The following is a 27,151-nucleotide window of genomic DNA, read 5'->3' as shown; positions in this document are numbered from 1 at the left end:
TGGGAGAGCATGTGACTCAATCTTGGGTCTCAAGTTGGAGCCCACATTGGGTATAGAGATTACTTAAAAATACAAATACAAATACAAATAAAATAAAAACGTAGAGTGCTTCTGGGTTGAAAGACTCATCGGAATGTGGCTGTCTCAGAGAGGACACATGACATCTGTACAGACCACCCCCCACCCCCTGCACTGAAATATCTCTTCCCCATTTTTCTTCCATTTGACGATTCCTGAGTTAGGTCCTTTTTTTTTTTTTTTTTTTTTCCCTTAAAGTTTATTTGGAGAGAGAGTGAGAGAGAGAGAGAGAGAGAGAGAGAGAGAGTGGGGAAGGGGCAGGGAGAGAGAGGGAGAGAGAGAATCCCAAGCAGGCTCTGCACTGTCAGCACAGAGCCTGACGCTGGGCTCAATCCCACCAACTGTGACGTTAGGACCTGAGCTGAAATCAAGAGTCAGACGCTCAACCCACTGAGCCACCCAGGTGCCCCCTGAGTTGGTAGGTCCTTTATAATAAACTAGCAATATAAGTAAAGCTAAGGGGCCATTTATTTTTATGTATAATAATTTATCGAGTGAGTCACTCCCGCATGTCACATAAGGAGATTCCTCTCAGAATTAGAAAAGCCCTCCACAGAAGACAAATTCCAATCCCACACTTCCTGTCAAAAAAAAAAAGGCAATTTTAGGGGCGCCTGGGTGGCTCAGTGAGTTAAGCGTGGGACTTCGGCTCAGCTCACGATCTCACGGTTCGTGGGTTGGAGCCCTACGTTGGGCTCTGCGCTGACAGCTCGGAGCCTGGAGCCTGCTTTAAATTCTGTCTCCCCTGCCCCTCCCACTCTGTCTCTCCTTCCAAAATAAATAAACATTAAAAAAAAAATTTTTAAGGCAATTTTAGAAAGCTTGCTTTGTCCTGCCTTCCAGTGATCAAAGTTCCAGAAATATAAAAATCACCTTCCTGTTACTGGACAGGGGGTCTTGGGACCTCGCAATGGTACCATACACTATTTGTCTTTTTTGTGACTGGCTTATTACAGCAGCGTGTTTTCCTCACAATTATTATTACTCTTATCCGAAAATGAAAAACGAAAACACAAAACCTTGAGATAGAGTCACGATCTAGCCTCTTGAGAGCCACTTGATTAATGTGAGACTGAGGATTTTTTGTTTGTTTTCAGTGTATCTCTGGCCCCCTTGTTCTTCTGTTGCTCTTTTCTGGCCTTCTCTTGGGCTCCTCGTAACATTTGCATAATTCCACCCTGATTTATATCGTGCTTTAGTATATCATTTTGTCAAAATTTGTTTGGTAGTTGCTCTAGATGTGACAATATATATACATAACTTCTCAATCAGCCAAGTGCAGAAACCTTACTTCCATTTACGACCCTTTGCTTCCCACTTTTAAAATGTAATTGTCTTAAGTATTCCCACTATATACATTGAGAACACCAAATGGTGTTATTTTTGCTTCCAACCATCGTGTCTGATGTGAGAAACACATAAGTAGGATAGTCTATTTTATAATATCCCTATTTTTACCCAATCTTTACCTCCCCCCAACCTTAAAAAAAATTTTTAGTGTCTAATTTTGAGAGAGAGAGTAAATAAATAAAATTTTAAAAAAAGATTAGAGGGGTGCCTGGGTGGCTCAGTCACTTATGCGTCTGACTCTTGATTTCAGCTCGAGATCTTGTGGTTTGTGAAATCAAGCCCCACATCTGGCTCAGTGCTGACAGGAGCCTGCTTGAGATTCTCTCTCTCCCTTTCTCTCTCTCTCTGCCCCTCCCCAGCTTGTGCGCTCTCTCTCTCAAAAATAAATAAATAAACATTAAAAAAAAATAGATTGGAAATAAGAGGGGTGCCCGGTTGTCTCAGAAAAGCATGTGACTCTTGATCTGCTGTGTGAGTTTGAGCCTCACGATGCGTGTGGAGGTTATTAAAAAAAAATAATAAACTTAAAAAGAAAAACTTAAAAAAGATAGGAGAAACTTTGTTTTTATGTGCTCTCTCTTTAACCATATCTTTTTTGTGTGTTTGTTTATTTTGAGAGAGACAGAGACAGCATGAGGGAGGGAGGGGCAGAGTGAGAGGGAGAGACAGAGAATCCCAAGCAGGCTCCCCACTGTTAGCACAGTCTGACCTGGGGCTCGATCTCACGGACCATGAGCTCATGATCTGAGCGGAAGCCAAGAGTCGGCCGCTTAACCGACTGAGCCACCCAGGTGCCCCTAGAATTTGACTTAAAAAAAAAAAATTTTTTTTTAACGTTTATTATTGAGAGACAGAGCATGAGCATGGGAGGGGCAGAGAGAGGAGGAGACAGAATTTGAAGCAGGCTCCAGGCTCTGAGCTGTCAGCACAGAGCCTGATTCAGGGCTCGAACTCACAAACCGCGAGATCATGACCTGAGGACGCTTAACAGACTGAGCCACTTGGCAACCCTAGAATTTGATGTTTAAACTTCTGATCCTTTCCCTCTTTCCCCACCAAAATAGTGTGTGTGGGTCTGGGGCGGGGGGAGTGAAAATGGGGGGTAAATGAAACAAGAAAGGAAAATACTGTTACTGGAAGTAGGTAAAAACAAATACAGAATTCTCCCTGAATTTTGTGTATATTTTAAAAAATTCTTCATAATAAAAACAAGTTACCAAGTTATCATGCTGAACACTGTGATTCACTGAAATCTACTGAGAAAAAAAACCAAATCAATATTAAATATTTAAATGAATAAATGAAAACACTGACCGTAAAATACCATCTCCTCAGCATGTTTCCTGAAATAAAGACTGTGTTCAACCAAAGTTTTCATGGAATCTTGGTTTGGGGCCTTGTTGTTTTTCTGTTCTTCTAAACCAGTCGCTGCAAGTAAGTCATATTCAAAATGTTAATTATTTGCAGAGAGATTAGAATCTCATGTTATAAAATAACTCTGATTGTGACCCACTATGGTCAAATCTGTACAAAGACTGAGGGCATTTGTCCTTAGAGTGTAAAATCACACTTTGTGCGACTAACAAAGACACTGCAGATGTTGAGAGACACTACACGTTCCTTATTTGCATGCCTGGGTGCCCTGCCCTTCAGTATTTATTTCTTCCAGTCACTGGTTCCACGAGACCAAGTCTATAGCCTCACGAGTGTGGACTTCACGGCTTTGCTACGGATCACTACGGTTGGATATGTGTCTATCTGCAATGTCCGAATGTTCAAGCATAAAGTGGTTTTCCTTTAGTAACCAGTGTTGCACATTTATAGAATTTAACATATACTGTATCCATAATCGGTTCATATTATTTTATTTTTTAAAAAAGGTTTTTTGGGGCGCCTGGGTGGCGCAGTCGGTTAAGCATCCGACTTCAGCCAGGTCACGATCTCGCGGTCCGTGAGTTCGAGCCCCGCGTCGGGCTCTGGGCTAATGGCTCAGAGCCTGGAGCCTGTTTCCGATTCTGTGTCTCCCTCTCTCTCTGCCCCTCCCCCATTCATGCTCTGTCTCTCTCTGTCCCAAAAATAAATAAACGTTGAAAAAAAAAATTTAAAAAAAGGTTTTTTAAGGTTTATTTACTTTGAGAGAGTAAGCGAGCAGGGGAGGGGCAGAGAGAGAGGGAGTGAGAGAATCCCAAGCAGGCTCCACACTGTCAGTGCAGAGCCCAACGCAGGACTCAATCCCACAAACCATGAGATCATGGCCTGAGCCGAAATCAAGAGTCAGACGCTTAACCCACTGAGCCACCCAGGTGCCCCGTGTTCATATTATTTTAAAAAGAGAATATCTAGAAGCTAATAACAATCTAAAACTGAGTGATGGGTAGCACCTTCATATGGAGAGGCCCCAGTCTCAGAAGCTGCTAATGCACCTGTTGGAGCAGGAACTGGTTGTAGGACCAAGGACTGTCGTGGCATCTGCCTTAGCAGCAAACAGAAGCAAACACCTGGCTGAATGGTGCCAAAAGTTTAGGATGACCTAGGGCTCAGTTGGTCCAGGTGGGGAATGCCTTCCCTTACAAGGCGGATACACCTTCCAGGTTTGATGAGGCTCCATATTTTATGAAGGAATAAAGGGCAAGGCTCATGGGAAGACCATCCTGTGGTCTGTACTTAGGTTGGGATCCCCCTGAAGTAGACCCAGGGACAAGGAATCTAGTACAAGTAATTTACTGGGGTGGGGGGCCATCTCAGGAAGCCTGGGCACTTAGCAGAGTGGGGAAGGGAAACTGGGGACATCACTGGGCAGGCAAGTGCTGTGGCCAAGTGGGTGATCCATCCACTGGGGACTCTGGAGGCAGGTCTCAACAGAGAGGTGCTGGGCAGGGTGGGAACTGATTACCAAGTTCCTCAGGTTTAATGATAATTGTGATCTGCTAAAGCTTCAAACACTGAAGTCGTTTGGTGCTCCATTCATCGACTATTGAGCAGAGTTATGATGGATTTTGAACAAAAACACAACCCAAATTTAAAATAATTCATTTACAGGAGGGGCCTGGATGGCTCAGTCGGTTAAGAGCCAACTCTGGCTCCTGTCGTGATCTCAGGGTTCTTGTGCCCCATGAGAGGGCACAGCACGGGCTCCGTGGAACTGGATGTAGATTTTCCTCCAATGAGGCTGCACTTGCCCGGAAACCAAACTTGGAGTCAAGAGAAGAGGAGGAGGGTCACTTGGAACTTTAGATGCAAACTGCAGTAAAGACTGTGTTAAAGATCGTCTGTTCTCAGTCACGTGTGTGCTGTCTACACTTAATGTAGACTTCAGAGTTACAGGATCATAAACCAGATTTTTAGTGTGTCAAGGGGCAATAAGTTAGAGAAGCCAGAGGTATTATTGTATAATAATACAGTGTGGGCAGTGTGATAGGCACTTTTATTTTTGAAGCAGATTACATGGCAACTGTGATTTTCTCAAGGCACTTTCTCAACAAACTACCAGGTAACAAAATGGTACATTCTTGGCTGTTTGGCAAGCCTAAAATTAAAAACAAAGACAGTTGTTTTTTTTTTTTTTGTTTTTAATAAGATTATTCCCATTAACGTTGGGTCACATCTCACTGTGTGTATTTCCTGTCTCTAGATAATTGACATCACTAACTAGAATCAGGGGTCCCTCACTGCAGCACGCTGACATGTGACAGACACCCTTCTTGACCAACCTCAGTCAGGCTCCTTTGGTGCCTCTTTCCAATTAGGCCTCGACCTTGGGACTTCCAAGTCTGTCTTTGCCTTGACCAATTTGAACAAGAATCTGGCTAAGTCAGTTTATCGAGAATCCCCCAGCCCATCTCTGACCAAATTCCTCACCCCCACCACCTCCAGGTGGATGCCTGATCTCCCTGGCTCACCTGCAGCAAGGACACTGACAAGCTGCTTCAGCCAGAAGTACCCCATCGCTGGGTACCCATCTCTGCGACTGTGAGATCATGATCTGAGCCGAAATCAAGAGTTGGATGCTTAAACAACTGAGACATCGGGGCGTCCCTTTCTTTCTCTTTCTTTCTTTCTTTCTTTCTTTCTTTCTTTCTTTCTTTCCTCTCCTTCCTTCTTTCCTTCTTTCTTTCTTTCTTTCTTTCTTTCTTTCTTTCTTTTCTTTCTTTCTTTCTTTCTCTTTCGCCTCTTGGTAATTTTCTACCCACCAGTTCCTCCAACCTGCTCCTTGGCTATAAATCCCCACCGTCCCTATTGAATTTGGAATTGAACCCAGGTTTATATCAAAGTCTCTTTCCCCCTATTGCAATAGTTCCTGAATAAAATCTATCCTTAACCCTACTGTTAGGCTCCGGTTTTCTTTAACGCATCACACCGACACATTCATATTCTGAGTCTCTCCTTTTGCTAGAAGCCTTGCATCTTGCTACCCTGTGTCCACCTTTTCCCGCTCTAGCGGTAATATTACAAGGACTAAATCCATGCACAGGGCCCAGGAAGCTGAGTAGTAAAGGCATGTCTGCCGCAGACCGGGTTTTAACACAGCAACTTGGACAAAACCAGACCCTCAATTAGGGAACACAATGTACATGATTGCAGGTCCCCACTGGCCAGAACACAATTGTGACTGGCCCCTGGCATAGTGCAGAGGGAGAGAGGGATTGGGTGTGGAGCCTGGGAACACACAAAGGCTTTGTCTGAGCGGCTGGCGGCTCAGTTGGTATCATAATCCTCTGTTTACCATCAAAAGTTGGGCTCTGTGTAGTCCAAGATCTACAAGACCAAAGTCAAAGTCTTGGAGGAGACAGGTTTGCTCTGAAAACGAGGATTGAAGGGCAGACTAGAAACCATTGACTTTTGTTTCTCTCAGATGTAATCAATGAATTATTTGTCTTGTAATAATTAAATGGTCTTACAGTTATTTATAAAACTCCACCCCCCCCCCCATATTCTACAGGAAAAAAATAGCATTCTTGTTAGGAATCTGAAAATCTCTCGCTTGTCTTTTATCCTTTTAATCAAAAAGCAGCTTTTACAACACATATTTTGATACATAATTTGATAGGGAGAAGGGCTTATCTAACAGTGGATATGACTTTATGTACATTTCATACATTTCAGTTTTTAGGTGAAACATGGGGATGTCTTTATCTCACCGATGACTTTCCTAGAGTAATTTTCTCCTATAGATGAGTCACTCATTTTATACTCATTGTCAGTAATCCCTCTAACAAAATATTTGCCATACTCTCTAACCTATTGAACGCTTGACTCTCTATGTGCTGATATAAAATAGTGTTATGTCTGAGTGCTAATAAGTTGGGGTTTGTTTTTAGAGTGATGACAATTTTATAGAATTAGGTAGTGGTGATGCCTCCACACCCTTGTGGATATACTAAAAATCTCCGAATTTTACATTACAGAATTGTGAATTCCGTGGTATGTAAATTATATCTCAATTAAACCAATTACTGCATTTGTTGCTTAAAAGTGGCAGGTTAGGGGCGCCTGGCTGGCTCAGTTGGTGGAGCATGAAGCTCTTGATCTTGGGATTGCTGGTTCGAGCCCCACACTGGGTGTAGAGATTGCTTAAAAATAAAATTAAAAAAAAAATGTATTGTAGAAAAGTGCCAGGTTAACTCCACATGCTTATTTTATTTCCTCTCTCTTCCAAAAAATTATTAAAATTATAGTAGTAAAAAGTATCCTTTTAAAAAGTAAAGAATTAAAAAAAATATTTTATTCCAGAGGGGCAGTAGAGAATTTTTTAAAAGTTTTAGCCCCCCAAGAAAGGGAGACACCAAAAGGTGAGCGATTAGAACCCATTTTGGGGATATACAGACTTGGTGGAGGAAGTAACTGACCTGGCAGAGTGGAAGAGATTCCAATTTAAGTGCTTTCAAAGGGTGTCTGGGTGGTTCAGTTGGTTGGGCGTCCGACTCTTGATTTCAGCTCAGGTCCACAATCTCACGGTTCAGGGGATCGAGCCCCACATGGGACTGTATGCTGACAGCACGGAGCCTGCTTGGGATTCTCTCTCTCCCTCTCTCTCTGCCCCTCCCCCATTTGCATGCACAGGAGCACTCCCTCTCTCAAAATAAATAAATAAGCTTAATGTTTATTTATTTTTGAGAGAGAGAAAGACAGCACACGAGTGGAGAAAGGGCAGAGAGAGAGAGAGGGAGACACAGAATCCTAAGCAGGCTCCAGGCTCTCAGCTGTCAGCACAGAGCCCTATGTGGGGCTCGAACTCACGAACTGTGAGATCATGACTTAAGCCGGTCAGATGTTGAACCGACTGAGCCACCCAGGCTCCCCTAAAATAAATAAATATGCTTAAAAATTTTTAACTGCTTTCAGTGACGATGCCAGAAAAAGCAGGACAAATGTATGTGCTAGAATGCTGGGAGTGTCCACATGGGAAGTACTAGTCATGAAAGTCAACATCCTGAATGGATTTCCAGGTTCACTGCACCAACTTGCTCCGGTCACTGGAAGTTGATTATGGAGAAATTTCCAGACTCAGGATCTGTGGAGAGCAGAGGTGATGGGCAGGGCTTGGAAAGGGGACACATCCACAGAGTCGTGCAGTCCCTAGCCTCTCCTGATCACAGAATCAGTAGCAAGGTATTCAAATTCCCCTAATATCCCTACTCCTTCCAGGCTGGAGAACGCATTGCTCCTCCCTGAACAAACTGAATGACCCTAGAGGAAAATCTTCCAGCTACTTAGGTTTTCAAATCTGCCCACATAAAGGCCAGAGTGGCTTCCCATTGGACCACTCGTCAACAAGCCCTGTGCTGGTACTTGGAGCATCCAGTCACCCCCTGCATGCCTAACGGACAGAAAGAGACAGTGAAGGTCAGCAGACAAAGGAGAGAGCTTTCAACAGGAAGAGGAGAGATGAAAACAAAAGAAGGATGAAGGAATCTGGAATAAGCTCGCTAATTCAATTTAAGGAACAAAGCCAACAAAGAAGCAAACAAAACAAAAGTAATGAACAAATCCCACATAGTATAGTTACTATCTTCCTGGGGCTTAGAGAAAAGACTATGTGCTTTGAAAAAGGGAACGTCAGCAAACAAGAAAGAATTGAAAAATCTGATCACCGAAAGAAAATATACAATGGTATACAATGAATAAAATAAGAAAACTTCATGAAAGGTGGAACCAAAAGTCAAAGAACTGTAAGCTAGGAAAGAGAGGAATGAGGAACAATTTGGAGGATCCATTTAGTTTTCTATCATTACTTTTTAAGAGCCAACCAATAAAAGTTTTCAGGCAGAAGAAAGAAAGTGGACAGGGAAAATGAATAAAAACTACATAAAAATTAAAGAATAGAGTGTTAGGAATTTCCAGGGGAAAATGAACTATCAAGTGGGGATGAGAAAACACTCACGTTGAAGGAATGGAGGGGTTTCAGGACAATTAGGGTGAAAATAAGACCTTGAACATTTCCAGACATTTGTTAAAAATCACAAAAGGAGGGGCGCCTGGGTGACTCAGTCAGTTAAGTCTTCGACTTCGGCTCAGGTCATGATCTCACAGTTCATGGGTTTGAGCCCCGCATCAGGCTCGCTGCTGACAGCTCAGAGCCCGGAGCCTGCTTCGGATTCTGTGTCTCCGTCCCTCTCTTCCCTTCCCCTGCTTGTACTCTCTCTCAAAAAAATAAATAAAATATTTTTTAAAAAAATCACAAAAAGAATGGGAATCTGAAAGGCCTAGAACTTCTCAACAATAAGTTGCCCTGTAGGAAAAAAACACAGAAAAACAATGCAGTCACAATTCTGAGGAACTCTAGTTTTCTGTTTTTTAATTTTAATTTTTTTTTTTACTGTTTATTTATTTTTGAAAGAGAGCGAGAGACAGAGAAGGAGCAGGGAGGGGCAGAGAGAGAGGGAGACACAGAATCCAAAGCAGGCTCCGGGCTCTGAGCTGTCAGTGCTTGAACCCACAAACCATGAGATCATAACCTGAGCTGAAGTCAGACCTTTAATCAACTGGTGCTCCTTTAATTTCAAATTAAAAAGAATTTTTTTTATTTGATTTTAGAGAGACAGAGTGAGAGCATGGGAGGGGCAGAGGGAGAGAGAGAGAGAATCTTAACCAGGCTCCAGGCTCAGTACAGAGCCTGATGCAGGGCTCAATCCCATGATTCTTGTATCATGACTGCCAAAATCAAGAGTCAGATATTCGAATGACTGACCCACCCAGGTGCCCCAGAACTCTAATTTTCAACACAGAATTCTATACCCAGACAAACAAGCAACCAAGTGTGAGAATAGAATAAAGCAGTTTTCAGGTATTCGAGCACTCGAAAAGATTCATTTTACATATGTGGTAAAACCTTGGATTGCGAGTAACTTGTTCTGTGAGTTTTCCACAAGATGAGCAAACATTTCTAATAATTTTAACTTGATAAATGAGCGATGTCTTGCAATACGAGTAGTAGGTGACACCGAATGTCACGTGATCACAACTGAGCCAATGGTCCCTGAAATTCACTTTGATATACAAGTGCTTTGGATTACAAGCATATTTCCAGAATGGATTTTGCTTGCAAACCATGGTTTTATTGTATATACATATATATCCTTTCTAAGGAAGATACTAGAGGTTGTGCTTCAGGAAAATGAGGGGGCAAAGCAAAAATGAGAATGACATGGGATCCAGGGCACTGGTGATCTATTACAGGAAAGCAATGAAAGGGAGTCCCCGCCCTGCACTGGCTTTGAGAGCATCCAGTCTAAAAACAGAACAATTAGAGAATAGACAATCACAGAAGACAATAGATGGAAATGATTATTTGATGGCTAGGAATGCTTGAGAAAATTATTGATTGATATTTGAGAGATCTGCTGGAATATTTGGAAAAAAATGAATGATACATAAATAAAAAACTAAGCAAATTAAAATAAATGAAAGCAAAAACAGGATAATTATTAACTCCCCCAAAAAATGAAGCTGTAAAGAGGAAGGAAATAATAGAGTTGATTATGAGTTCTGTAGGAAATAATATCTATCATCTATCTATCTATCTATCTATCTATCTATTTATTTTTAAATATTTATTTATTTTTGAGAGAGAGAGAGAGAGAGCACAAGCAGGGGAGGGGCAGAAAGAGGGAGACACAGAATCCAAACCAGGCTCCAGGCTCCAAGTGGTCATCACAGAGCCTGACGGAGCTTAAACTCAAGAACCGTGAGATCACGACCTGAGCCAAAGTCAGACGCTTAACCCACTGAGCCACCCAGACACCCTCGTAGGAAATAATATTTATAGGAATAGATAAACTGACTGACAAGAATACATTCAGTGGGTGAAGGAGAAGAGAGAGCAAAGAGTAGAGAGTAAGAAAATGAAACCCTCATTAAGAAGTCAAAAACCTACAATAAATAATAAGTATATAAATGGCTGTTTGTGGAATTATTTAGCAATGTGCAAATAAATCTAGAAAAAATAGCTAAAAAAAAAAGTTAAATGTGGCAATGTGGTTGCCTCTGGTAAGTGGGATTATGGAGCGGAGTGAGGTGGCGTATTATTTTGATAAATATGAAAATTAATTAAAATAGTACTTACGGGGACTGTGGCATATTAGTTTGCTAGGGCTGCTGTAACAAAGTACCACAAACCAGGTGGCATAAGTAACAAATGTATTGCCTTGCTGTCCTCAGGCTTGAAGTCTGAGGTCAAGGTGTCAGCAGGGTTGGTTTCTTCTGAGGCCTGTGAGAGAAGATCCGTTCCAGGTCCCTCTCTGTGACTTGTAGTTGACTATCTTCTCCCCATGTCTTCTCATGTTCTCCTCTATGCATGTCTCTGGTTCCAAATCACACACCAAAGGATGTGTGGTTTGGAGCTGATGTTTGGTTTGGTTGGACCTGGCCTGTGGTTTGATGTGCCGTGGAGTTGGTATGGAGTGAGCCTTGGTGAGGGCTTTGACATGGAGTGTTGATTATGTGGGATGAAGAAGGTGGGGGACTGAAATATTCGAGTGTATGTGGAGATATAGTGTGGATGTGGGGTGTGCATATGTGTGGGTTTGTGTGTGTGTATAGTATGGCTGCAGCTCAGCTTAGCTTTTGTTTAGATTTTCCTTTGCCCTTTGTTTTTGTCTTTGTTTTTGTCTTTGTTTGGCCTTTGTTTTGTCTTTGTTTCACTCTTTGTTTAAACTTTCTTTGGCTTTTGTTTGGTCTTTCTTTAGCCTTTTGTTTAAACTTTGTGTGGCCTTTTTGTAGTCTTTGTGTGGCTTTTGTTTTTAAGTGGATCTTGGCTGAGAACCCATCAAAAATACCTTGTGTAATGAAAAACCCGGATATATAATCTCTCCCTATATATTCTGCATGCATTGAGGTAGCCTCAACCCCCCCCAGGGACCCGATCCAGTGGAGCCTCTTTCATACAACTGCTACTCGAAGGTAAGGGAATTCCATAGGTTTTCATCTTCAGGTTGTACTTCATCTTCAAGTGGCAAGTGCACATTTTGGTATGGGCCATTTCATTATATTCCAGGGGCAGTTTGGCGTAATAGCAGTCAAGATCGGGAGAACATAAGATGGTGGAGAAAGCAAGAGCAGAGGACACCAAGGTTATTCTAATGTGAGCAGAGGGCCCTCCTGGAATGGGAATTGTCTGAGCCTGGGAAAGAGGTTCCAAACCCTAACTCAGATTCTTTCAGGTTTAAAGATTGATGTTCCGGGAACTAGATTAATGGAGCCATTAGCTTCTTTTTCTATGTATGCGTTTATTATTTGTCACGATTTGAAAATGAGTTGTTTTCTTCTTATCTAGGAAAAAGTCTTCCTTCATGCAGCTGGGTTTACGTATGGGGGATACTTATGGAACAAGAAAACCCAAATTGTGTTAGAATTTTGCTCCCTGTAGACTAACAACCTTAAATGGAAAGATGCTAAAGCTCAATCTTGTGCAGAATCTCTTAGAAACCAGAGTTTTCCAGTGTGTGGGGGGTAGAACAAGGAAAGAAAAGATTATGTGTCATGGGAATAAAACAATTAACTTGGCTAGAGTACTAGGTGAAAAATAGGGAAAATCATTTTTACTGCTTTGTGAAATCAAACAGGAAGGAAAAGAACAGATCACTGTTATATGTATAGCTATGCTGTTTTATGTTTATTTGGATTAGCGGGAGAATGCCTTCGTGAGTAGATTTTAAAAATTGTTTCGGGGGTGCCTGGGTGGCTCAGTCGGTAGAGTGTGCAACTCTTGATCTTGGGGTTGTGAGTTCGAGCCCCAGGTTGAGTGTTGAGTCTGCTTTAAGAAATTGTTTCAGATTTGCAGAAAAACTGCAAACCGTACAAAAGTTCCAGATGTACTCAGATCACCCAAATGTTGACATTTTACCACATTTTCTTTGTCAGTCTCTCTCCTTTTTCTCTATATACACTATATGTATTTTTTTCTAAGCCATTTGAGATGAATTTCCAGGCACGATCAAAACTGAAAACCAACATTGAGAAAATACTGTTATTTTCACGTAGATTTTGTCAATTGTCCAAGGTTTCGGTTCCAGATCATGCATCACTTTACTTGCCATGTGTCTATAGTGTCCTTTAGTCTGGAAGAGCACCTGAGACAGTCATTCTCGTTCATGACCTTGAGAAATTTAGAAATTTAAAGAGTATAGAGAAATTTAAAGAGTATAGGCCTTTTCTTTGGTTACATGTCCCTCAGTATAGGTTTGATCTGATGTCTTCACATGATTGGGTCCAGATTAGGCCGTTTTGTAAGGAATATCCTTGCATTTCAGACTGTATGTCTCCAAATTTATCCTTGAATCTGATTGTACAGACTTCTAACTCGGGGTCTGGGTTTGCTAATGGTAACTAGAATTTTAAGTGAGTTCTTAGGGGCGCCTAGGCGGCTCAGTCGGTTAAGTGTCTGACTTTGGCTCAGGTCATGATCTCACAGTTCGTGAGTTCAAGCCTCGCTTTGGGCTCTGTGCTGACAGCTCATAGTCTCGAACCTGCTTCGGATTCTGTGTCTCCCTCTCTCTCAGCCCCTCCCCTGCTCACCTCTGTCTTTCGCTCTCTCAAAAATAAATAAACATCAAAAAAAATTTAAAGGAGTACCTAAAATCTTACAAGAAAACACACACACACAAAATCTAAAATCTACAGCTTTTACAGATAATTCTCAAGTATTCACCAAAAGGGTGTAAGTGCTGCCCTTTTGTTAAAAATAACATTGCAACAATATGTACATGAACTTGGTAGGTATATAGTGAAGTTTTTAACGTACATTCTTTGCATGTGCTAGGTTCATGTCTGCTGCTTTATGAGTGTTCATTTCGTGAATGTGATCGTTCCTTTCTAAGCATCCACTGAAAACATACAGTTCACAAAGAGTGGTCTTGGATAGCCACTCCAGGCCTGCTGGTGACCTTTAGCACATTGGCAGTGTGCTAGAAAAGAAAGAAATTTCATTTTATTTGTGAGAAAACTTCTGTCTGGAGGTGACTGACAGTTTTATCATTCTGAAGGTGGAGACTAACTTCTTAACAGACTTCCTCTCTTTTGGGAAAGTTATTTAAATAGATTCTTAAGATTTCCAAATAGAAAGCATCCATTTTTTTCCCTCTAGAGAAAATGCTGAAGTCATCATAACATAAATGTAAAGCAGTTGTTAACTTCTTATATGATCTTTGTAGTCAAGTAAATGTATTATGGCTTTAACAGGACTGTTAAATAGATAGATGAGGTAGATAGATATTTTCTTTCCTAAATATGGAATTAGATTAGAAATTTAGAGTTCTGGACATACAACTATTTACTATGGAGGAACTCAGCTTTTGGGAAAATGTAGCATTAGCTGTTTTGATTGTCTTATCTGGAAGTCACCCTGGAGTTTGAAGAAATGATTTTTACTTAGAGGATTATGTGTTCCCATAATGAGCCATCCTGGGTTGAAAAATGAGGTCCTCCTTCTCTCACTTAGCCAAAAGAATTGGGGGCCAGTACATGGAAGCCTTGGAAGGCCAGAAGAGTCTTATGGATGGGAATTGAGTTTCTTTCCACAATATAGAAGTCTGTTGGGCTGGGCTGGGCTGGGACCCTAGGATTAGGTTCCATTGTGTAGGCTCCAAAAGTGACCTCTTTTTGGCTGTGCAGGCCTCTCTGATTTCTGTAACCCTGTTACCCCTAATGTACAGGTAAAAACTTGGAGGTATTAGCTGTGCTCTGGGTGAGTAAAAGACCAGTCTGTTTAAAAGTGTACTCAGGATTTTGTTTTTATTTAGGCTTGAGGAGGGCAGCAGATCAGAAGATGATTGCCATTGATAAGATTGTTACTCACAGTTACCAAAAGGAGGGCATATGCCTGACCATGCAGGGCCACATGAGGAAGCACCAGGGTGATCAGAAGCCAGAGGGAATGAGGGGAAAATATTGGCAAGAGCTTTATTGTGTGTTTTGGAGGGAGGACTGGGTAAGGCAATGTAAACAGGCTAGGTAAATTCAGGATGAGCTAGTTTGAATAATTTCAGTGCGTTCTGGGAAGGCCTGTTGAGAAGGGCTCTTCTGATTTGTCTGGTTCCTGGCCTTGGGGTGTTTAGGATAGGAATGCTGGCTTAATCTGCGGGACCTTGATAAAGAGGGTAATTGACAAGGGTAGGCTCTCGATTGGTTGGTTTGTGTATGAAAGACATACTCATAGAGAAGTCCTGTGCGTCCCCAGGTATTCTAATGATGATTTTCTATTTCCCTCGTTGCTTCTACATGTACTCATTTGAAATATTCTTTAAGGGAGAGTATCTCTTCGTTTGTTTTGATTTTTTAGATTACACATTTAGATGTAAAATCATTTAATATTTGTCGTCCTCTGACTCATTTCACTCAGCATAATACCCTCTAGGTCCATCCATGTTGTCACAAATGACAAGATCTTATTCTTTTTTATAGCTGAGTTATATTCCATTGCATGGATATGTACATACCACATCCTTATTCATTCATCTATCAAGGGACGCTGGGGTTACTTCCATATGTTGGCTATTATAAGTAATGCTGCAATAAGTGTGGGGTGCATATACCTTTTCAAATTAGTGTTTTCATTTTCTTTGGGCAAATAACCCCTAGTGGAATTACTGGGTCGTATGGTACTTCTATTTTTAACTTTTTGAGGAAACTCCGTACTGTTTTCCATCGTGGTTGCACCAATTTGCAGTCCCAAAACAGTGCAGGAAGGTTCCCTTTTCTCCACACGCTCACCAACACCTGTTCTTGTCTTTTTGATACTCGCCATTCTGACAGGTGTGAGGTGGTATCTCATTGCAATTTTGATTTGCATTTCCCTGGTGAGTAGAGATGTTGAGCATCTTTTCATGTGTCTTGTTGGCCACCTGTATGTTTCCTTTGGGAAAATGCTTATTCAGGTCCTCTACCCATTTTTAAATTGGATTATTCCTCTTTTTTTTGGGGGGGGGTGTTGAGTTGCATAAGTTCTCTTTGTATTTAAGATATTAACCCCTCATGGGTGTTGACCAAATAAGAATTCACTGAAAATTTAAGAGGCACGTATCCGAGCAAGTAGAATTGTGATAAGGGAAACAGATTCAGATAGAAACCTGAATTATGTTCAGAGAAAGACTAAGAGGGGACTGGGCTATAAAGGCAAAAGGTTACAAGTGCAGTTCTCAGTCAGGTCTGTTATGCAAAACAGGGATTGGAGCGAGGTGAACTGGGATTGGTTGGGTTAATATGCAAATGAGGGATTGAGATGTGTCAAATCTCACTGGCTCCTTTGGGAGTTGAAGAATGGTGAAGATTCTGGTGTCTTGGTGAGAAGGAGTCCAGCCCTAGGTCTTGTAGCTGGTGAAGAGTTCACAGTTCCTTCAGGAGAACGTGCATAAATTCCTTCTCCCTTATGGCCTCCTGGCCCTATTTTATTTCATTTTAAAGGTTTATATTTTTAAGTAATGTCTACAGCCAACTTGGGGTTCAAATTTATAACCCCACGATCAATAGTTGAATGCTCTACCGACTGAGCTAGGTAGGTACCTGCATCCCTGCCCTATTTTTTTTTTTTTAAAGAGATCCCTTTATCTTGGCTCGCTTGCTGTATCTTGAAATCTCATTTTCATTAGGTATGTTATTTGCAAATATCTTCTCCCTTTCGGTATGTTGGCTTTTCATTTGTTGATGGTTTCCTGCCCTGTGCAAAAGCTTTTTATTTTAGTGTAGTCTCAATAGTTTATTTTTGCAATGTACTTTAAAAAAATTTTTAATGTTTATTTATTTTTAAGAGAGAGAGAGAGAGGGAGTGCAAGCATGGGAGGGACTGAGAGAGAGAGACACAAATCCGAAGCAGGCTCCAGGCTCCCAGCCATCAGCACAGAGCCCAACTCAGGGCTTGAACTCATGAGCCATGAGATCATGACCTGAGCCAAAGCCAGGCGCTCAACCGACTGAGCCACCCAGGCGCCCCTTTGCAATGTACTTTTTAAAACTTAATTTAAATTGGGGCGCCTGGGTGGCTCAGTCGGTTGAGCATCCGACTTCAGCTCAGGTATGATCTCACGGGTTTCTGAGTTCGATCCCTGCGTGGGGCTGTCCGGGCTCTGTGCTGACAGCTCAGAGCCTGGAGCCTGCTTTGGATTCTGTGTCTCCTTCTGTCTCTGCCCATCCCCTACTTGTTCTCTGTCTCTCAAAAATAAATAAATAAATGTAAAAATAAAAAGTTTTTTTTTAACTTAATTTAAATTTAAAAGGAACATGATCATCTGATTTGACGGAGCAATCTTACAATAATTTTTACAGTTAGTGACACAGAAGTGTCAATTGCATCATTATTACAATGATTAGCTGTCAACTAAGACAAATTATCAACCAAGACAACTGTGATATTGTGATTTACAAGAAATATACATTTGGTCATTCAAATGGCCAAAATAAATTTTTGTTGTGTATTTGGTTTTTATCTACAGTTTCTGACTCCCAGCTCCTAAAACGTTTGGAATTTCCTAGGATAAGGGCAATAAAGGTGTCTTTTGTTATGTTAATGAGGTGAGTTGGGAAAGCCCTTAAGTACCCTAAGGACCGGCCTGGTTGCCATGAGAACCAACCAGGTGATTAGAGGAATGGAACTCTCAGTCCTACTCCCTGACCTTGGGGTGAGAGCTGCTAAAGGGAGTTGACCAATGGCCAGTGACTTAGTCAACCATGACTGTATAACTAAACCTCTCTAAAACCCCAAAGGCTTGGAGAGCTTCCCAGTTGGTGAATGCTTGGAGATGTGGGGCAGCAAAGTGCCTGGAGAGGGCAGGGAAGCTCCACCCCTTTCCCCCCAAACCTTGTCCTCTGTATCTCTTCACTTGGCTGTTGAAATGTAATAACTGTTTCCCTGGGTTCTGTGAGTCACTCTAGCAAATTAATGGAACTTACCAAAGAGGTTGTTAAAACCTCCAAGCTGTAGCCACTTTGTAGAAGCACAGGTAACATCCTGGGGTTTGCCACGGGTCTGGAGTCTGAAATGGGGGGGTGAGAGACAGTCTTGTGGAACAGAACTCTTAACCTGTGGAATCTGATGCTGTTTCCGAGTAGCGTCAGAACTGACTTGAATTCCCCGACACCCTGCCGATGTCCAAGAATTGCTTGGTGTTGTGTGCCTGGTGGGAGGACACCCCTCCCCCCACAACATTGGGATTGGGTCCAGGAACCTTAAAAGAACAACTAATGGGAATTACAGGTTTCTTTTGCAGGTTATTTTTTGGAACTATAAGACCCCTTTGTTCAAACGACACTTCCAGGATTTGATATATATTAAGAAAGAAGGGCACAGATGGTTATGGATGGTCATAAATTTCCATATTGCATGGGAAAACAAAACTGATATTCTGAAATTCTCAATGTAATGCCGTATCAAATTGGATTCCTTCATTGAGTTTTCAACGTCTCTCCTCAGGAGCTGTACTGGAGGAGGACAGTCTAACTCTCTTCCTGAGACGCTTAATTGCTATGGCTTGCATTTTTAAAGCCAGACTCCAACATTTCATGTATTTTAGGAATTTCATTCATTAGTGTTATAAGCAAAACACCAGGTTTGTCGTAAAGCTCCAGATTTACTAGAAGTGACTGAAGAGTTTTTCCTTAATGACAGTGAATCAACTGGAGCACTTTTCCTCTATAATGATAAGATGGTCTTTAAAAAGTTTGCCTGCCATTTTGTAATGCTGTCCTCTCCCTAGCCCCCAACTGACAGTTCACATCTAAATTGAACATCATAATCCTTCTTAGGGCGGTGAGAGTGAAGCTCTGTGTATAGCACATTTGGATTTATGACAGCTTCAATAATCAAAACACCAAATTAACCAGAACGCATTCTATTGCTTCACTTTCAGGGGAAAAAAGGAGCAAATGATACCAAGACAAGCTCATAACAGAGATCTAATCGCCAGACGTGTACGGATGAAAACACAGGTACAAAATGAATTTCTTACACTCTTTTGGGTCTGCATCTAAATTATTGTATAATGATTCCTAGTATTCAAAACGTCAAAGCAGAATCAGCAAAAGACTGAGCAATCAAACTTTCCATAAGAGTTGAATGCTTAAAAAAAAAAAAAAAAAGAAACTATTGCAGGTGTTTCACGGTATCCTGGATTTGGGGACATACAAATATGAAAAAAAAAAAAGAACAAAAACACTTCTCTACAGCAAAGGGACCATGACCCTGGCCACCATTTGTCCACTTTTGGCAAACTCATGTCCTATGCATGGGGGAGGAGCCATTCTGTGAAAAAGAGACTTCCTTCCCCTGTCTTTACACCCTACTCGGGGGATTCCTTCTATTTCTTTGTCTTAACTGAACCGGGACAGTCCTCTGATAACAAGGCTTCATCTGTCAGCCGGTCAAATGGGGGACATATACGCTCCAAGTGGCTCCAGAGTTGAGTGAGCTGGTGTCCTCCTCATTGCCACTTTCAGACCACTACTCCTTCACTCCCTAGCTGGTCTTCCCCCCCTGGAAGCTCGTGCTCCCTTCCCTGTGCCCGTCTTCACTTGGCCTCCAGTCACGCCTCCTCCACCGATGTTTTTGTGGTCAGCCTCCCCATCCCTCTCCGCTCCGACTCCATCCATCAGCCCACATGACTTCAATGTTCCTGTGAATGAACTACTCACTACTCCAGTCAATTACCCAGTCTGCCTCATCTGTCCATCGCATGCTACGGCACTCAACAATACTCGAAACGACTCCATTTCTGAATCAAATGGTGCCAACATCTAGCATTTCATTTACAGCCTTCCTTTCTTTCAACCTGCTCTGTTACGTTCCCCACGACCACTGTTCTTTGGCCAGGTGCTTTGAGTTGACTTTCCCTTTCGTCTCCCCGTCCCTCTATGTATCTATTCCTCAGTTGCCCCTTTCTATCTATTTTCTTCCTATTACTGGTAGATTCTGGAATCCATCATGTCAATGATTTTCCTGCAAATTCTCTGGCAAATCCCGTCCTTAGATGAACCATGTGTCTTTGCCCTGTCTGTGCCCTGGCTACTGAGAACAACTGGGGAAAAACACAGTGAGGCAGAAGGCTACCTCTATCACTACACATGAATAGTCTGTGACCCCACCCAAGCCATCTAAACTACCTGGCAGCCTGACCTTCAAATGTCTACAGAATCTCATTTATTTATTTAAAGAGGGGGAGAGAGAGAGAATCCCAAGCAGGCTCCATGCTCAGCATCTAGCCCACAGTGGGGCTCAATCTCATCACCCTGGGATCGTGACCTGAGCCAAAGTCAAGAGTCGGATGTTCAACCAACTGAGCCACCCAGGTGCCCCTACAAAATCTCTTTTAAACGCATGTTATTCTTCTCAAATCTCCAACCGTCTCATTCTCAGCTCCTTTTGCCTCCCATTTCACTGGAAAAATGGAATCCATTCGGTGGGAACTTCATACAGCCAGCTGCTTTCCCTCTTGCCTCTTGTGTGTGCTCTGCACTCCCGTCTCCTCGGGGTTTCCTCAAGGACACTAATTACTTTCTCTCTTGTTTGATTTCAGTCTCTTCCTCTCTTACTCCTTTCCCATCAGCACTCATGCTGCTCTTATCTGTCTCATTATAACAACAACAACCCCCCCCCCCCAAATCAACAAATTGACCAGTCACCCCTCCACTTGCCCAAAGTCTGGAAACTACATCTTCCTCTCCCTGCCACTGCTCTCCTGCCCTTCATTCTCAGATCTCTGGCCTGAGTTGCCTACAGTGTCTCTCCATGCCTTCAGCCCCGATTCTCTCCACAAATCCTCTAATCTACCTTCTGTCTCAACCACGCCATGGAAACAGTTCTTGTCAAAGTCCCCAGTTACCTCTGTATCACTTAATTCAATGCGCTTTTTCTGGTCCTCCTACTACACCACCTCTCAGAATCATTCCACCAAGGTGTCCACTCACTCTTTGGAAACCCTCCTTCCCGTTGGCTCCCACAATACCACACAGCCCAGTTTACCTCCCCCACCCCCAATTCTTCTCTTTACCCTCTGCCGATCACCTCTCCTCTGCCTGCCTGGAAACACGGGAGGGCACCCAGGCACACCCCACCCTCTCCTCACTCCACAGTCTGATGCCAGGGCAATCCCATCCCAGGGCTTCACTTGTTCCCTATACTCCCACAACTTAAATTCCATCTTCTTCGAAATGCTCACTTGACATCTCAGCCTAGATGCCCTTCAAACACCCCAACTCAAGTGCACCTAAAACTCAACTCATGAGTCAGCCTCTTCCCCTAAAACTTCTCTTCTGGTAGATGCTTCTGCTGCTCAGCCAGTTCCTTGAACTACACACCTTGGACTCATCCTTGACTCCCCTTCCTGCTTCTTTGGTTAGATGAGTGATTTCAATGTAATAAGTAAATATAAAGATGGAAGGAAATAAATTGCAAAATGGAACAAAGCTAAGTGGCAGCCTACCAGCATAGCTGCTGTTGGGTGACTCACACTGTGTCCTTGGACACAAAATTTAGGTAAAGGGTAGTCAACAGCCCAGTGCTTATTTCAGCTTCTTTCTGGCTGGTTCTTTTCTCTGTCTCCCTGAAACTGATGCCCTTGGAGAACCCAAGGCAGCTTCACAGCTCTCACCTTCCCCGAGTGGTCAGTGGAACAATAAATCAGCTGATCAGGTAATCCAGGTTCTTCCTTTTACCCCCTTGCTGTGACCACAGGCCAAATTAACATTTAGGTTTCTCTATAAGATAATGCAAATCTGGAAGATGGGTTCTCTGTACAGGGAAAAGTTAGGCAAAGACCAAATTATGAGGAGTCTTGTGTGACATATTAACTAAGAAGCAAGGCGTTTGCCTTGTAACTGGGGAAAGACTCTGTTGAGTAGGGAAATGGATACATGAGGAGACAAACTCATGCCTTTGGTTCTTTCTCCTGGACCCTCCTGCCCACCACCCCCCTCCCCCCCCCCCCAGTTATAGGAAATTGTGGACTTATTGATCTATATAAAATTCTAGTGTAAAGTTCACATACCCATAAGTTAAAACAATGTGTTGCATACTTTTTAGAAGAAACAATATCATGTTATTAAAATTACATTCAGAAAACTACTGTACTTCTTACACATTTCTGTGGCTCCGCTATAATAAGCAAGGTTTTTACCCCCAAAACATTTGCTAAATATATTATCTATGTGCTAAGGATATCAAACTTGGGTCACACTTGTTCCTTTTCCTAGAACAGCTGGAGTCAGGTAGCGTTTGTTGTCAGAAAGGGCTCTGCACAAATGTACGAGATAGTGGTGTGTGAGTAGGGTGGTCCTGGGGCCACTGTCCTTTGTCCTTGTCCCCTGGCACAGAGCAAAGCAATGCGGGCTTTGCTCTGTCTCCCCAGATGGGTTGTCAACCCCAAGATAATCGAGGCACTTCTATGCTGTTATTTTTATAGCGTCAGCCGTTCCCCAAGTCAGTGTCGGAGTTTGGCAAGATGATGCTCTCTGTGGAAAAGCACCCTGAATCAAAATAAATATTTAGATGAAATTTTCCATTACCGGGAACCGGTTTCCCAGTTCAAGAATCCACCGCTCAACATTCCTTCTACCGATTTGTAGACATCTTGGTTGCCAAGGAGATAGACACATGGATAAATGAGGTCAAACGGATAAAGGCCTCCTTAGAGACAGCACGCAGTGGTTACAACCCAAGTTTACTTTCTGCATGTATTTTTGCTGCTGCGAACTAAGCCACTTGGAAGCCATTGCCTTTTAGCGCGCAAATCGACACTCAGAGGAAAGCATTACCCTCGGCCTGAGACAATGAGCAAGGCTTTAGGAACCGTTAAAGGTCTGTGAGGAAGGTGCTAAGCGTGGAATGGCTAAGCACTGCGGTGATAACTGTTTTCCAGAGCGGAGGAGCTTTGGAAGGCTGTGGTAGCGAACGAAGCCGTGGTCTGCAGTGAGGCCTCTGCCCCCCGCCCGGGTTTTATTCCAGAAACATCTCTTCCGCAAAGCGCCCCCGTGCATTCCTCCCTGGTGCGCCTTGAACTCCAGCCCAGACCTTGTTCCCCGATTTCCCATCCCTGTGCGCTTCTGGGAGTCCCTTATCACTCCTTTTTTTGGAGGGAGGTCAATTGGAATGGGCATCTATTACGTTTCCTCGCTGTCATTTTCTTGAGTCCTCCAGCCCCACGTGTGTATAGAATTAGTGGCTTTTAAAGTGTCCTCTTTTTCCTGTTTTGTGCCTGTTTTCATATTAAAAAAAAATTGTCTGTTTTTTTTTTTTTTTTTCCTTTAACATTCTGATTATGAAAACACTGCCCTTTCATTGTGTTCCTGTATTTTTCTTCTGTCATGGCACAGGTCTTTTGCCCTGTAACTTCATGGCATCTTTTGTTCTATGACATCGTTGTGTTTATGATTTCTCTTCTTTCCATTCACGTCCGCTGTGTTAGAAGCCACGGAGTGTCAAGGTTAGGAACATGGACTAGCTTACCTTGGTTGGGATCCTGGGGATCCAGTTGCTAGCTCTGTGTCCTGGGGTTGGTTTTCTGACTTCTCTGTATCTTTGCTGCCGCGAGAGCTACTGTGAGGGGGTGAGGATTCTGTGAGTTACACACATAAAGCCTTTGAACAGTGCCTGGCTGGTATCTCCTAACATGTGTTCGCGATTATTATTCTCGTTGGGGTTATTGGTCTGCTTTCGTTTCGTCTCCCTTTTTCCATTTTCCGGTAAAAATAAAAATGCCCCCTTGGTCATGAACCATGTTACTCTACCTACGTGGGTCTGTTTCTAAGCTCTCTGTTCTGTCCCCTTGATCTGTTGGTTCTATTTCCACGGCAACGCTCTCTTGTCTTAATTAGTATAGCTTATGATAAGTGTCTCCATCTTGTAGAACAAGGCCCAGTGCTTATTCAAAATTGTCTTGGCTCATCTCAGTCTTTATAGGTCCGTAAGAAGTATGAAATCGTCTTGTCAATGACATGAAAATTTGATATTTATTAGCACATATTCAGCCTGCTTATACTGTTTCTTCTGCAGCCCTCAAAAAAAGATTTGCAAGTTTTTTTCATAAAGTTCTTGCATTTCTTTGATCAGATATCCTTCTACTTGTAGATGTCCTGTGGTGTTGTGTCCGGCTTGAATGGATTCTTTCATTTTACATTTCTGATTCAATCTTCTTCCTCTTTAGAAATGGTTCTGATTTTGGAATATTGATCTTGTGTCCAGAAATCTTGTTGAACTTTCTTTTCAGTTCTAACAGTTTGTAGAGTTTCACGGTGTTTTGTTTGACTGGTTAGGATTTCAAGCACGGTGTGGATAGTGGTAGTGAGAGCATCCTTCCTGGGGTATCTGATTCAGATGAAGATGTTTCTAAGATTTCACCCACAGTAAGCCGTTATTTATAGATATTTTGGTAGCTAGCTTTTAATAACATTAAGAACATCCCCTTCCCTTCCTTCTTTGTTAAGAGTTTTTTTGTTATGACTGGATATTGAATTTTAGTGAATGCTTTCTTAGTGTTTGTTACTTAGTGTTTATTTCCCCCCTTATTCTGTCAATATGGTAAATCAGACGTATAGCCTTTCCAAATCTAAAACATTTTGAGATTTGCATCTTTGGTTTGCGCTATGAAACATGTTACCTATCAGATCGGCAAAAATCTGAGGGTGTAATAACCTACTTTTATTGCTGAGGTGATGGGAAAATGGGCTCCATCATGCATTGTTTATAGAATAGTAATTCGTACAAATCCCATGGGGAGCAAGTTAGAAAAAAATCCATCAAAGTCTTTAGAATTACAAATGCGTAGTCTTCCCTGAGTCAGTGATCCCACTGTTAGCGGTTCACCCCTCAGGTATTTGCACACGTGGGAAATGAAGGGTGTATCGCTTTCTTCACTACAGCACCATTTGCAATAATAACAGATGGGAAACAACCAGACTGTTCACTTGTAGGAAACTAGTTAGGCTCTGATCCTTAACAATTTCGAGGCATCTGCCAATCCTTCTAGTCTGTTGTGTGTCATCATCACCCCTAGATCCTCATAAGCATCTCCGATTTAACATGTTTGGGGCACAGTAGGCGCTCAGTTGATATGTTGAATAAATGAGTGTTCACAACGGTACCCTTACCCCGCTCCCCCACGGCTTTCCTCACCTCAGTAAATGGTTCCACTGGGCATTCGCTCAAGTCATAGGCATGGCAAGGATGACTGCCAACAAACCCACATCCGACCCATCCTCAAGTCCTATTGGTTTTGCCTCTAAGATCCACCTCTGCTCCCCTGCCCCGGCTGAAGTCCCTGTCCTCTGTCATTGGTCTCCTTGCTTCCACTCCCCCTTGCCTCCAGTCTACATTGCAGGAAGCCCGAGGGATCTTCACGGAACATAAACAGGAAGACTTACCTCTTCTAGTCAAGATCTTTCAATGCCTTCCATTCTTCCTATTCTTTATCTCACCTTCAAGGCCCTTCATGGCCTCCCCGCGCCTCCCCCTGAAGCCTCGCAACGCTCCAGCCATCTCCTTTCTCTGTTTTCTCCAGCACATCAAGTCTCGGGACCTCTGTCTGGAGCTCTGTCCTCCTCTGGCTCCCACTTATCCTTCAGATCTCAGACAGATGATCTCTCCTTCAGGAGCCCCGCCTTAGCCCCTGAGTCTAAAGTGGCCTCGCTGCTGTATTGTCTTTTAGTATCCCACTCCTTTCCTTCAGAGCCCTCATTACACTGCAGTCATACATGTGTTATCTTGTTCATGAGATGGGCTGGCCAGTCTCCATCCCTGTCCCCTGCACTCTATGGGCACCCAGACCTTCTCTGTCTTGTTCGCCTCAGCACTTCAGCATTCAGTAAATGTTCGAATGGATGGCTGAGGGGTGGTGTTGTGTTTGGCCACATTTACTTCGGGTCTTTTGCTGTGTATAATTTTTACATGTGGCAGCCTGATGTCACCTGGCCCCCTCTGTCATTGGAGTCCACTGTGGTCACAAACTGTTCTAAAAGCCCCTCCCTCCTACACGTCAGAGGGAGCTCGCCAGCTTGAAGATTTGCCCAAGATTGCTTGAGGTCTCCAGAGGACCAGTATCTCATCTCTTCAAGACAGGGTCTACGGGGTGGTTGGCTGGCTCATTTGGAAAAGCATGTGACTCTCTTGATCATGGGGTTGTGAGTTCAAGCCCCACGTTGGCTGTAGAGTTTACTAAAAAATAAAATCTTAAAAAATAAATAAAGGCAGGGTCTGAGTGTGCAGCCACCTTGCTGAGGGCCCCCTAGCTCTTGTCCCAGCCCCTACTGAGGCTGCTAGCTTTGGAGGTGTCCGGGGGTACTTGAGAGACTATCATATAGATCATCAGCTGGTTTTAGTTGGGCTGGCTGGGTGCCCCGAGTCAATGCCATGCAATAAATAATCTAGCTTCCTGTGGCCTTCACTGGATATTTTGGACATGTTTTCTATGTCAGTACAATCTCTTTCACCTTGTGAAAGGGCTGCCTAATATTCAGTCAATCTTCAAATGGCCAATGAATAATTCCATGATTAATCAATTATAAAATATTAATAATTCAACAAAAATCAAAGTGTGACTGATTCCACTGTATTTGCACAAAAACGCTAGGAAATCCCCTTGCCTCCCTTCTCTTTCTAATAAGCTAGCCTGATTAAAAAAAAAAAAAAAAAAAAGCCAGTCTGATTTTAAGAAATGTGTAGAATAATGAATGCTGTCCTTTTTCTGTTCTGACAACTTCTTGAAAGACCTTCCCCTGTTTCTGGGGGAATATGCAGGAATGAAGCTGGGGGTTTTCCTACCATTGTCCCCAGAGAATGTCCCTCCCAGTAAGTAAAAACCCATTTACAATTTTTTCCCTCCATATTCTTACATTATTACTGAAAATGTATTTAATGTCTGTCTCCTCTGAAGGAATGAAAGGTTAAAAGAGTTTATTGCTCTCAAGGGCTTTGCTTTTCAGAGTAAATGTTAAATTGTAAAGTGGAGGTAAGTTTAACAGAAATTCATTCAAGATTTATAAATATTTTAAGCACTTGAAGTTAATTCTCCATGCTCCAAGATAATTTAGTATTGTATTTTATTTTATTTTATTTGTTTTGTTTTTAAGATTTTATTTTTAACTAATCTCTACACCCAATGTGGGGCTCAAACTCACAGCCCTGAAGAGTCACGATACTCCACTGACTGAGCCAGCCAGGTGCCCCTAAATTTAGTATTTTATTTTATTTTTATTTATTTTTTTAACGTTTTTATTTTTACTTATTTTTGAGAGAGAGAAAGAGAGAGAGAGA

General features: G+C 42.5%; 1 protein-coding gene and 1 long non-coding RNA gene across 4 annotated transcripts in view; one reads left to right on the top strand and one right to left on the bottom strand.

The window, feature by feature from the left end:
- Positions 1–2,735: 2,735 nt before the first annotated feature.
- On the bottom strand, positions 2,736–23,658 carry LOC113594132 (uncharacterized). The gene is made up of 3 exons (XR_003414433.2): positions 23,351–23,658; positions 17,806–17,888; positions 2,736–2,856 (listed from the first exon to the last, which is right to left on the bottom strand). It is a non-coding gene; the product is annotated as an uncharacterized LOC113594132 (long non-coding RNA).
- Positions 11,684–27,151, top strand: part of MOBP (myelin associated oligodendrocyte basic protein) — a 51,848-nt gene continuing 36,380 nt past the window's right edge. Inside the window, exons 1-2 of one of the 3 annotated variants that reach the window (XM_027040747.2) lie at positions 11,684–11,826; positions 18,762–18,840. The gene's annotated coding sequence lies outside the window, so the exon portion shown is untranslated. Of the gene's footprint in view, positions 11,827–11,967; positions 12,008–18,761; positions 18,841–27,151 lie in introns of those variants that run through there. The other 2 variants (XM_015062784.3, XM_053221640.1) reach the window with 2 other exon arrangements.

The sequence above is a fragment of the Acinonyx jubatus genome, chromosome C2 (genome assembly GCF_027475565.1).
Source record: "Acinonyx jubatus isolate Ajub_Pintada_27869175 chromosome C2, VMU_Ajub_asm_v1.0, whole genome shotgun sequence".
Lineage (NCBI taxonomy): Eukaryota > Metazoa > Chordata > Mammalia > Carnivora > Felidae > Acinonyx > Acinonyx jubatus.
The sequence above is the reverse complement of the archived record's forward strand: the minus strand, read 5'-3'. Positions and strand labels throughout refer to the sequence as shown.